At 36.9% G+C, this 11,932-nt stretch overlaps 1 protein-coding gene across 3 annotated transcripts in view; it reads right to left on the bottom strand.

Moving 5' to 3' along the window:
- The window catches only part of LOC139139756 (WAS/WASL-interacting protein family member 2-like), a 40,434-nt gene extending 38,063 nt beyond the window's left edge, over positions 1-2,371 (bottom strand). For 2 of the 3 annotated variants that reach the window (XR_011553874.1, XM_070708652.1), the window contains exon 1: positions 2,224-2,363. The gene's annotated coding sequence lies outside the window, so the exon portion shown is untranslated. Of the gene's footprint in view, positions 1-2,223 lie in introns of all 3 variants that reach the window. The other variant, XM_070708653.1, reaches the window with a different exon arrangement.
- Positions 2,372-11,932: the final 9,561 nt, after the last annotated feature.

Genomic DNA, 11,932 nt, shown 5'->3' on the forward strand with positions numbered 1-11,932 from the left:
CACATTAGGCTAGTCTATAAGTTCCAAGACATATTACTGTAAGGTTCCTCTTGCATGCAAATATTTCAATTGTATCGCTGACATATTGCTTGGATTCATGAACTATTTCCCTAGCTGCCTAGCTAGCTAAGATTCCAGTCATTGTCTTATATTGATGGTGTCAGGAACACCATGTTGGTGTATACCTACTCCAGACCTTGAAAACATCTCCAATTTCTTATTGGTATTATGAGACTGCATCAACATTATGCTAATCAGCCATTTTGCCTCAGAAACTACAATCCTGTGATTATCTTTAAGTACGCATAAATAGTATTGACAGCCATAGATTGCATCATTGGTACATCATCCAGAACACCTTAGTTGCAATTTATGAAGAGGCATTCACAGAAAGTTGTTTGGTTGTTATCCCTTTTCCTGCCAGATAGTATCACTTCCCCATCAGCCAAGTCAGCGAAAGGCGGTATTGAGCCAAAACATGATGTATTTTCACCCACTTGGCTTGGTCTGTTATAGCATCTTTAGTCCCAAAAAAATCAAGTTTACAGTATTTATGTTTTCAACAGCTTTCAAATGTACAGTATTATGTTAAAATACACCACATGGAATATGTTGTGTTTTAACCATCTTGACCTGGTGGTGAAATATGGACTTGGCAGGAAAATGGTTAGTGAACCTCACATCTAAACATCTAAACAGTTATGGTAATTCAGATTGGAAGATGCGTCTTGTGAGGGCAGGTGGCCTATACATTTTACAGCTGCTCATAGTCATATTCAATACTCCTCTTTGGTTCTTAAAGTCCTAAAGACTTGCAGAGGCTTACCTCATTAACAAATTCATGAGCAATGAACAGAATAAAACTGCAATAAAGAAGAGACACTTAAAGGGATGGTAAATTCTTTGACATTTAATACACAGACTTATTGTGCTGATGATGATGGAAGTTGTATCCACAGGAATTCGGAATGAAGTCTTGAATGCATTCAAGAATTGCATTGCTTCAATGCAATACATGTCTACAACTTTGTCTACACCACACTAGTTTATCCTCATGTAGACTGCAAAAGTTTATCAGATGGATAAAGACAGGCAGGCTTGTACAAACGCCAAGTCCACTAAAATACAGTTTAGGGAGACACTCGAATGAGAGAATAAAGGATATTATTACTGGATAACCAATAATAATATAATTTAAGAAACGATAATTGTGTTTACGAGTGTTAATTAATAACCAACAAGGATGAAACTGCTGAAGACCTCTCTGAATTTAACACTACACGTAAAATACAGATTTTCAGTGAAAGTCTCACTACCCGGAGTGAAGCAGAACAATTCTCGGACAAAGAATAGTATCAGGAAGTAGACCTATATAAAACTTTTACATAGTGCGGTATTATTGTATAGTTGTCTCATATCCTGTTTCTAATTTGATTTTTAAAGAAGTTCGCGGTTCATAATATACGAACTATACTAGTATTTCCTGATCATGATATCCCTTTAAAATTTTTAAAAACACGTAAATTTCCACTGAATAGGCATGCGACTGGGTTCCATAACAAACGAACACGCCCGGTTGGCGATGGATAGAATATTCTACCTTTTATATGGTACCTGTTGGCCGTTTCTGCGAAGTGAAGTGGTTATCGGACAGAAGACATTCACACATCATCCCGTGTCCTTGACATTTCTACAGCGGGTCAGAACTCATGGGTAGAAATCAACCTTATATGAAAACCGTCCGTTGTGCAGCATGGGTAAAGTTTTCAATATCTTAATAGTTACTTTACTGACGTCAAGATAATTAGCATCGATAGTATGCAAACTGGACGTCGTTTGACTATGATTTTTTTGAGTTGCCACTCCGAAGTCATGACTGTGTCCTGCCGGACTTTAACCTTCTGATATTGTTTTCCCACATATTCGAGATGTGTCGCAAGAACATTTGTTAGCGATAAACTGTCCGTGATATGCATTTCTTAGTTGATGGCTATCGTATGTTAATTTGAAGGCAGGGGAGTCTACGCAACTACATGTACTGCATGCATCATACATGTGTAACGCCTACATTACAGTTACACGACTGATGTGCAGCACCAAAGGGGAGTGACTGGGATCTTCAGTGTAAACTGGTTAAATTCCTCTCCTAACACACTCATATCTTTGACAACATACGAAAATAGATTCAATGGAAAGATGTAAGACCACTAGAAAAGGACGTACCTCATAAACTTTGCCGCGATAAATGGTATTAATCTGATCATAGCGTTGATATGTTGGAAATCGATGCCAAGCCTCGTACGGTTTGCAACCCGGAAATCACCATCTAACTCGGTGATTGACTGTCACAACCAAGATGGCCGACGACAGTGAATAAAGCAATAGTCCTTAGAGGGAGCTCTTCAGTTGTCCATTGTACCCACCCCTTTCCGCGAAGCAAATAGCGAAATACGGCATCTGTATGATCTGTGTATCATATGCATGATATGGTGAGCGAAGTAAAGCTGGAGCTCACGCGTGCGCGTGCACATCACATGGCGCGGGTTGCACACTAATAACAGGTTTGCACGCATGCAATTGGCCATGTTTCTTCATCAATAGTTTGGATTAGAAATTACGTTTGCGTCTGTACATGCACATATAGAACAAGATTTTCTGTGTTCTGTAGATTAAAAATCCATAAAAACAAAGTGATCATGTTCAGTCTATGGACGTATGGGACAGTTCAGTTTTTACGGCCTGGGAGGGGGGCGGCAAAATCTTGTCGCCGGTGTTAAAAAAAATATAGACCCCCTGCATTTTTCGTGAAAAAAGATGACCCCCGCCCCCCCCCTTTGTCAGACGAAAAAATTTGATGACCCCCCCCCCCCCCCCCCAATGGCTGAAAAATAACAAAAACCCATATGTCAAATTCACCCGCATGGTTTGGATTTGAACTCCGGTACGCGGCGCACTTTATTCGTGTAGCAGAGATGTCAGTGCACAAACTTCTCAGCCACATCCATGCAAACGTCTTATAATTAGGACGACTGTAAGGCAATTTTTAACTTCATTTCCATAGACAACTTATGTCCATGGACATTGTATAAAGTAAACTTTATTGGAGTGGTTCGTCAAAGGCAGCCCTCTGGTTAAGAGGGTCATGGGCCATTACGTAAAGTCAACTTTATTCTAGTTGGCCACCAAAGGTGGCCCGCCGGTAAAGAGGGTCGATCATGGCCATTGCAAAAAGTAAACTTTACTGACAGGGCCGCTGAAGGCGTCCGGCTGTTAAGATGGTCATGGGATATTACATAAGGGACTGGTCAGTTTCTTCAGCCTGGGGGGCGGTGGATTCATGGGGGGGGTCACCCTGTTTTTGACTTTGGTGATAAGGGGGGGGGTCACCATGTTTTTGAAATGCCCAATAGGGGGGGTCAGTGTGTTTTTGAATTTTGACACAGGCTCATCATTGCCTAAAATGCTAGGGTCAGCCACAAATTGCATCATTCAGTTGCATTTTTCGGCGCGCCCTTCGGGCGCGTAACTTTAATAATCAGTCATATTTTTCAGCATGCCCAACTTTAACATATCAAGCATACATACATTAGAGATATCTGTATGTTCAATATTTTTCAGCGTGCTCTTCAAGCTCATTACTTTAATATATCAGACATTTTTCAGCATGCCCTTCAGGTGCATGACTTTAATATACAAGGCATATATATCAGAGATATAAGGATGTTTCATATTTTTCGGCGCGCCCTTCGGGCGCCATACTTTAATAAATCAGAGATATCTTGATGTTTGCTTAGTGAAAGTGTACCATTATGAAATCTGCATTTCATATGAAAAGGATGACAAATTCCTGATACTTTTCTGTTCTCTCTACGAGAATTCAGTATGAGAAAGCAACATGCACAAATACAATATATATTTGATACAATGACTTATTTTAAAGATAGAAAAATGTTGTGAACAAAATAACAGTTAAAAAAGACAGTTTTTGTCATTATTAGCTGTGCTTTTATGGTTTCAATGTTACCAGAAAAGGTCCTCTCAGACACTGTACACATCAGATTTGGCTAAAAAAGCTCTCTATGGCTCCTCAGGATATTTAATAGGATGGTTGGCAAGTCTTCACACCCATCAAAATTTTTAATTCACTGCTTTTTCCTCTTTGATATTAATGATTGACATCCATTTCTGTACAACAGTTCAGGACATCTGGTTAAGCATACAAAGTGTGAAATACATTCACAGCTCATTCAAAATATAGCTCATTCAAAATGTACTGTATTCAAACTTTAAGATTGACACTTTGAAATTCCTATCTTACAACTGACATGTCAACAATTTCATTAAAACATAGAATGACTATTTAAAATATAAATGTATGTAAAATGTAAAATATAATATATATATATTTATATATATTTATATATATATATATGTATATATATATATATATATATATATATATATATATATATATATATATATATATATATATATATATATATATATATATAAAATTTTTGTCCACCTTTTCTTTTACCTATGTCGCGCGCCAGGGGGGGGGGGTCACCCTGTTTTCGAAATTTGGAATAGGGGGGGTCACCCTGTTTTCAAAAATTCGAATAGGGGGGTCAGCCACTTTTTGACGTCGGCAAAAAATAATCCACCGGCCCCCTCCCCCGGCCGAAGAAACTGAGCAGTCCCTAAAGTGAATTTATTGTAGTGGGCCGCCACAGGCGGCCTGCCGGTAAAGAGGGTCGATCATGGCCATTGCATGAAGTAAACCTAATTGGAGTGGGCCGCCAAAGGTGTCTGCCCGTTAAGAGGGTCATGGGTAATACATAAAGTATATTTATTGTAGTGGGCCGCCAAAGGCGGCCCGCCGGTAAAGAGGGTCGATTATGGCCATGGCATAAAGTGAACTTTATTGTAGGTATTATGTTTTTGAAAATATGGTGACCCCCCCTTCCTACCAGTGAAAAAGTAATGACCCCCCCCCCCTCCTTCGCGGATTCCAAAATTACGATGACCCCGCCCTGGATTTTGCCCCCCCCGCCGTAAAAATTGAACGGTCCCTAATTTAGGGTTCAATCACGGGCACTCGTGGACTTGAGCGCCTGTGCGGTTCAGTCGCCTTTGGCCCGTCATTAGGGGAGAACCATTTGATTTCGTAGGGGGCTGGAGAATTTTGGAATATAAATTGTCGGCAGGTGAAGAAGAAGTAAAAGATTGATCAAGTAATATTTGACAAAGAAAAAAAATTGTCACAAAAATTTCAAAAAAACAAAAAAACATTCTCTGGAGGTGCGCCCTCTTGAGCGGCGCTAACATTTTCAAAATACATGAGGAAGTTCAATCCAATGTCTTTTTGCCTTAGTTTGTAGCTGGCTACTGTAGCAGAATAATATACCTCAATTCTTTTGTCCCCCAATGAAACTAGTACGTAAGTTAGGGTAACCTGTATTAGACAGCCTGGGGGATCAGTGGATTCATGGGGGGGGGGGCTGCCGGATGGGGGGAGGGTGTCAGTGTGTTCTTGAATTTCAACACGGGCTCACACTTGCCTACAATGCAGTTTGCCAGCAACTAATTTCATCATTCAGTTGCGTTTTTGGCGCGCCCTTTTGGCGTGTAACTTTAATAATCACAAATATTTTTCAGCACGCCCTTCGGACTTGTGACTTTATATCAGACACGTATATATATATCAGAGATATCTGTACGTTAAGTATTTTTCGGCGGACCCTTCGGGCAAGTTACTTTAAAACTTCAGACACTTTAAAGAATGACTTTCTTATATCAGAAATATATCAGAGATATCTGGATGTTTAATATTTTTCACACCTCTCTGGCACAGTACTTTTATATATCACGGATATATGTCAGAGATATATGTCGGAGATTTGTGTGTGTGTGTGTGTGTGTGTTTGTGAAAAAAAGTTGAAAAAAGCACGCTGACATTGGTTATTTCGTCTAGACTTAATTTGTATTTCTTGTTTATGACGTTTCGCTCTATATGTAGACCTTCATATAAAGAGAGTGATAAAATGTACAGATCTCAGTATGTTTATGAATCACAATTACACCATAGAATTTCTTCAATTCAGCCGTCATAGAAATTAGATTAATCTCTTTGAAAGCTTCAAAGTGTACATCGCTAGTATAGAAGACTTTGAAAATGACAAGGCTTATGTAGAAGACTTTGAAAGATTACAAGTGGATTTGACTAAAAAACTTACGTAGCAATCTATGTCTAGAAATGTCTAGAATACAGAAAGGCACGTACCTGATGAAGTTGTAGGACTTATATTGGTGATCAGACAGAAGTCTGAGGTTGCAGGATGCATGAAACTTAGAAACTTAAGTAACAGATTTCATTACTTTGTAGTTGAAATAATATGTGTTATTATATATATATATATATATATATATATATATATATATATATATATATATATATATATATATATATAAGCACAAATTATTATGTCACTTTATATATAAGAGTTATATATATATATATATATATATATATATATATATATATATATATATATATATATATATATATATATATATATATATCAAATTTATATTCCACCTCTTGTGTTACATTTGTCCTGCGGGGGCGGGGTGGGGGTCACATTTTCGAAATTTTGAAGAGCGCGGGGATCACCCTGTTTTCTAAAGTCTGAATGGGGAGGGGTCAGCCATGCACTTTTTGACGTCGGCAAAAAATAATCCGCAGTGCCCTCCGGCTAAAGAAACGGACCAGTCCCTTACGGTGTTTCGTTCTGAACCAAAGTGGGGTCCCTTCATCAGTCGAAGCGAGAGAAGTCTGCATGCGTACGAATCGTCTTTACAGGACTTCTCCTGTATTTTCCCTTTTTTGCCTCAAATCTGTTTGGGAAAGACACCGTACGTCGTATTTAACAGAATGTCAGCATGACAGCAACTGACAAAGCATATCGACTGATGATACCTGACATTGTTCGCTTGTTCAACAAACTCTTACTGTAACAACAAATCTATCTTTGAGTTCATGCGTTGGCCGAAAGTACTGTGACACATATTCAGTGCATGCGTGGAGTATTTTCACGCAATTTTCTTGAATAAATGTCGGGCTAAAATATTAGGCTTTATAAAGAATTCTAGTTAGGCCTACTCTTCGTTTAAGAGTTATAAAATTGCGCTGTATAGGCTTGTAGATTCGCTATGACAACTGATATGTAATTGACTGTAATTTTCTGTACCCGTAACTGGCCGCGGAGTGAAGAGTGTAGCACGACTAGTAGTCTTGACTGCACACAACACGAAATTGGGGCTCAACGTAAGCCAGTCTGGATAACACGCTGCACTCTGGTATTAAACTCCGTGTTGTGCACAGTCATAAATGTATACAAAATATTGAACATATATGCATCAGAGAAGCACAAATTATTATGTCACTTTGCGGTGAACAGTAATATTTGATCGTTTAGCAGGAATGGCCAAGGAACGGCTTCATCTCCAAGCGGAAGTGAAAGCTATTCCAGGACAAGCGTTTTGCCCTCAGCTGGAACTTTTAAGAACCTCAACACTCGACTTCACTTGTACCTAAAATGCTGTTTGTTGGACTTGACAGTTTTCTACATTAGAAAGTATATGGATGTTATTGCTAATTGTAAAAAAATTAAGAGTTTTGTAGATGATACGACTCCTTACTTGAGAAATTTGAAAAGCATTACTCAGTCGTTGAAAATTCAACAAATATGAAAAAGCAACAGGTGCAAAGCTGCAGTGAACAAAAAGAAATCCAAAGGTTTATGGGCTGGGAGTTTTAAAAAACACACTGATTCAGTGGAAGGCATCGATTTTTCAAACAAGGTTTTATAGATCTTGGGAGTTGGGTTTGGAAACAGTAACACATCTAGAGAAAACTGGAAAACAGTGATGGAAAAATTTACGAATTGTCTTAAGATCTGGAATACTAGAAATCTGTCGTTTAAAGGCAGGGCAACAGTAGCTAATATGCTGGCTGCATCAAAATTATGGTACCTGGCATCATTTGATCACGTACCTAAGGAAATTATTAATGAAGCAAATAGTAAATATGGAATTTTATTTGGAGAGGCAAACGAGAAGTTATAAAAGGGGGCATTTTCATTCAAAGATATGATGACTGTGGCAAAAAAGTTGTCGACCATTGAAGAAAAAATTGATGCACTCCAATTAAAGTGGCTTATGAAATTATTTGAGAAAGATCCAGATGAAGGGACCCCTAAATGGGCCAGCTTATCAAAATATTTCATAGCGAATTATGACAATAAACTGAATAGTGATTATCACTACTTCCATCTCAATTTCAAAGTCAACAACAAACGAACCCCAATGGTGTATGGGATATGTTAAATACCTGGAAGTCACTTCGACTTACAAGAGTGAATCTACCAACATCAAAACAGAATCTTCCTAGAGAAGTTCTGTGGTATAATGACAATATTAAGAATGAATGAAATGTCCTCTTTTATGAAAAATGGTCAAAGAGTAGAATTTTTAGGCTTAAGGACATCTGGAATGATGACAGAAATGACTGGCTACAACAATGGGAAATAATTGCAAAAATTAGAGGAGGTACAAATAGACATGTGCAAGAGGAAATCAAGACAGAGTATGAAACACTCCTCAATGCTATCCCAGATTCCTGGAAACAAATCATCTCTTCAAACATCCAAAATGAAGAAAACTATGATATTTTAGACTTAGAGAATTATGGTCTGACAAAAAGTGATGTCAAAACCAAGTCACTTTATTGGAAATTAGTTGATAAGAAAAGGCATACAGTCAAAGGTCAGATTGGTCAAAAATGGGCTGAGAATCTAAGCCTCACTGACAGTTACAAAGCTACTCTATTCAGCCGTCTTAATTCAACAGGAATTGTCAGCAATTCACTAAATGATTTAAATTGGAAGCTAGATTTTCCATCGAGGCCTAGTCACAGGAAGCTTGGCCAAAACTTTCAATTTAAGTGATGAGAAATGCCATATTTGTGGCCAAGAAGAAACACATCTTATTTGAGTGCAAATATGTTAAAGAAATCTGACAGAAATGTATTTCTTTCTTTGTCAGAAAACACAACTTTGATAATAATATCAATATCAAAAGACTAGCAATTGCAGGAATCGAAAATGATAATAATGCAACATCTGACACTATTTACTGTATTACTTCCTTTGTAAAATATACAGTTTGGAATATTCAAAATTCGGTTACCCTTGATGGGATTAAAGTTTCCCTTCAATCCTATGTCACGCAATTGAAATGTTATCTCTCCTCATGGATGAATACATTGTATTTCACTTATACAATGATGAACAAAACTGAGGATTTTATCACAAAGTTTTCAAGGCTTGTAAGACTTGAAGGAGAAGAATGCATCCTGAATGCATTCATATGATGATATTTGTAATTAAACAGCTAATTATTTGTTTTTTGTTTTCAGACAAGACGCATTGTAATTTTAATGCATTCACAGTTATGTAGATTTGTTTTATTTGCGACAATGTTGAAATAAATTTACCTTTTTTAAAAACAAAAACAAAAAAAAACTCAACACGTAAAGCAATGAGCAAATATTGTCGATTTAATATAAAAGTTCAATGAAGGATAAAAAACTTTATCCTTTTAGTTGGAGGGGTTAATCTAAAATTTTTCTATCCTACTAATCGATTTAAGACAAAAATTGCCAGGGGAAATGAATATTTTGAAAAAGAATACAGCAGAAAAATGTGCACTTTCGTGTTGCAGGCAGCGGCTGTTGACCTCTGTTCCACTCAGACATTTTGCTCCATTTCTAGTGTACATGTAGTCCACCAAAATGGAGCAGTGTGTAGGTTGTTACAACCACCAGGACAGATGAGATAGTTTTTATAAAGGAGAAACCTGGAATATATTGTACTTGTTCGTGTTATTTCATAGATGAAATTCAAGTTTGTTGTCAGTATTATTGAATTTACATTGGAAGAAACACAAAATCAAAGCCCCACTAGCTGTATTTTTAGCATTACTTTTATTACTTTACTTTCAAAGCTGAAATACGTCATACGTTTGTGAGAATGTAATAAAGGACTGTTCAGTTTCTTCGGCCTACATTGGCCTACGGGTGTCGATGGATTCATGGAGGGAATGTCAACCTGTTTCCGACTTTGGTGATGGGGGTCACCATGTTTTTTAAATGCAAAGGGGGTGGGGGCAGTGTGTTCTTGAATTTCGACAGGGCTCATACTTGCCTAAAATGCAGCTTGCCAGCTATGAATTTCATCGATCATTCAGTTGTGTTTTTCAACGCGTCCTTTGTGCGCGTAACTGTAATGATCAGACATATTTTTCAACGCACCCTTCGGTCGTGTGACTTTAATATACCAGACACGTATATATCAGAGATACCTGTATGTTTAATATTTATCGGCGGCCCCTTTTGGGCACGTCACTTTAAAACATCAGATATTTTTCAGCGCGTCCTTTAGCTGAATGACTTTCATGTATCAGACATATATCAGAGATATCTGGATGTTTAATAGTTTTCGGCGCCCCACTCGGGCACGATACTTTGATATATCAGAGATATATGTTAGAGATATCTTGATCTTTGCAAAGTGAAAGTCTCTTTTGCAAAGTTTACTAATCATTATGAAATCTGCAGTTCATATGAAAAGCATGACAATTTCCTGATACTTTTCTCTTTTGAGAATTTATTATAAGAAAGCAATATGCACTAATTGTTTCACAATATATTTGATACAGTGACATACTTCAGAAAGAGAAAAAATGACAAGGTAATTTCATTCTCATTCATGCGATTTTCCTTTGTGTCACGGGTTTTCTGTAAAAAGGTACCTTTTTCATTACTAAAATAATAGTTAACAAAAGGCAGGTTTTGTCATTATTATCTGTTCTTTCATGGTTTCAATGTTAAAAAAGGTCCTCTCAGACACTGCGCATATCAGATTTGGCTACAACTTAAAAAAAAGCGACCTAGCGGCCGATATAGCTCCGCTGTGTTTATGTAGAGAATAACTATTTTGACACATGTTGATGAAGAAGGTGGAAATCTTTGATAGCTCAATGCAGTGGCCAGAAAAAGTGGCTAAAATAGCTGAAAAAATACACAATAGAACATTTCATTGTTCTTTGAATATATCACATTGGATCATCCCCAAGAACATGTCAACCAAAGCTATCCGATGAGTAGTTTTTTGGAGAATAAAATTTTCTGACCAAAAATGGCAACAATCGTCCCAAAAAAAATAAAATTTGCAGATTTCATCATAATTTCAAAAGATCAAATTTAGTTCATCTATAGAAACCTGTATACCAAATTTGAAAGCTGTTGAACAGTACTTTTTGAGAAACACATTTTTTAACCAAAAATGGAAAAAATTGACCAAAAATTCAAAATTGCAGATTTCATCATAATTTTCAATAAATATCATTTAGTTCATCTATAGAAACCTCTATACCAAATTTCAAAGCTATCAGATGAGTAGTTTTGGAAATACACATTTTTTGACCAAAATTGGCAAAAATTGCCCCAAAAATACAAAATTACAGATTTCATCAGAAATTCAATAAATATTACTAAGCTCATCTGTAGAAACCTGTATACCAAATTTCAAAGCCATCAGACCAGTACTTTTTGAGAAAGACATTTTTTGACCAAAAATGGCAAAAATTGCCCCAAAATTACAAAATTGCAGATTTCATCATAATTTCAATAAATATCATTAAGGTGATCTGTAGGAACCTGTATACCAAATACAAAGCTATCAGATGAGTAGTTTTGGAAATACACATTTTTGACCAAAAGTGGCAAAAAATGCCCCAAAAATACAAAATTGCAGATTTCATCATAATTTCAATAAATATCATTTAGTTCATCTGTAGGAACCTGTATACC

This window comes from Ptychodera flava, chromosome 9 (assembly GCF_041260155.1).
Source record: "Ptychodera flava strain L36383 chromosome 9, AS_Pfla_20210202, whole genome shotgun sequence".
Lineage (NCBI taxonomy): Eukaryota > Metazoa > Hemichordata > Enteropneusta > Ptychoderidae > Ptychodera > Ptychodera flava.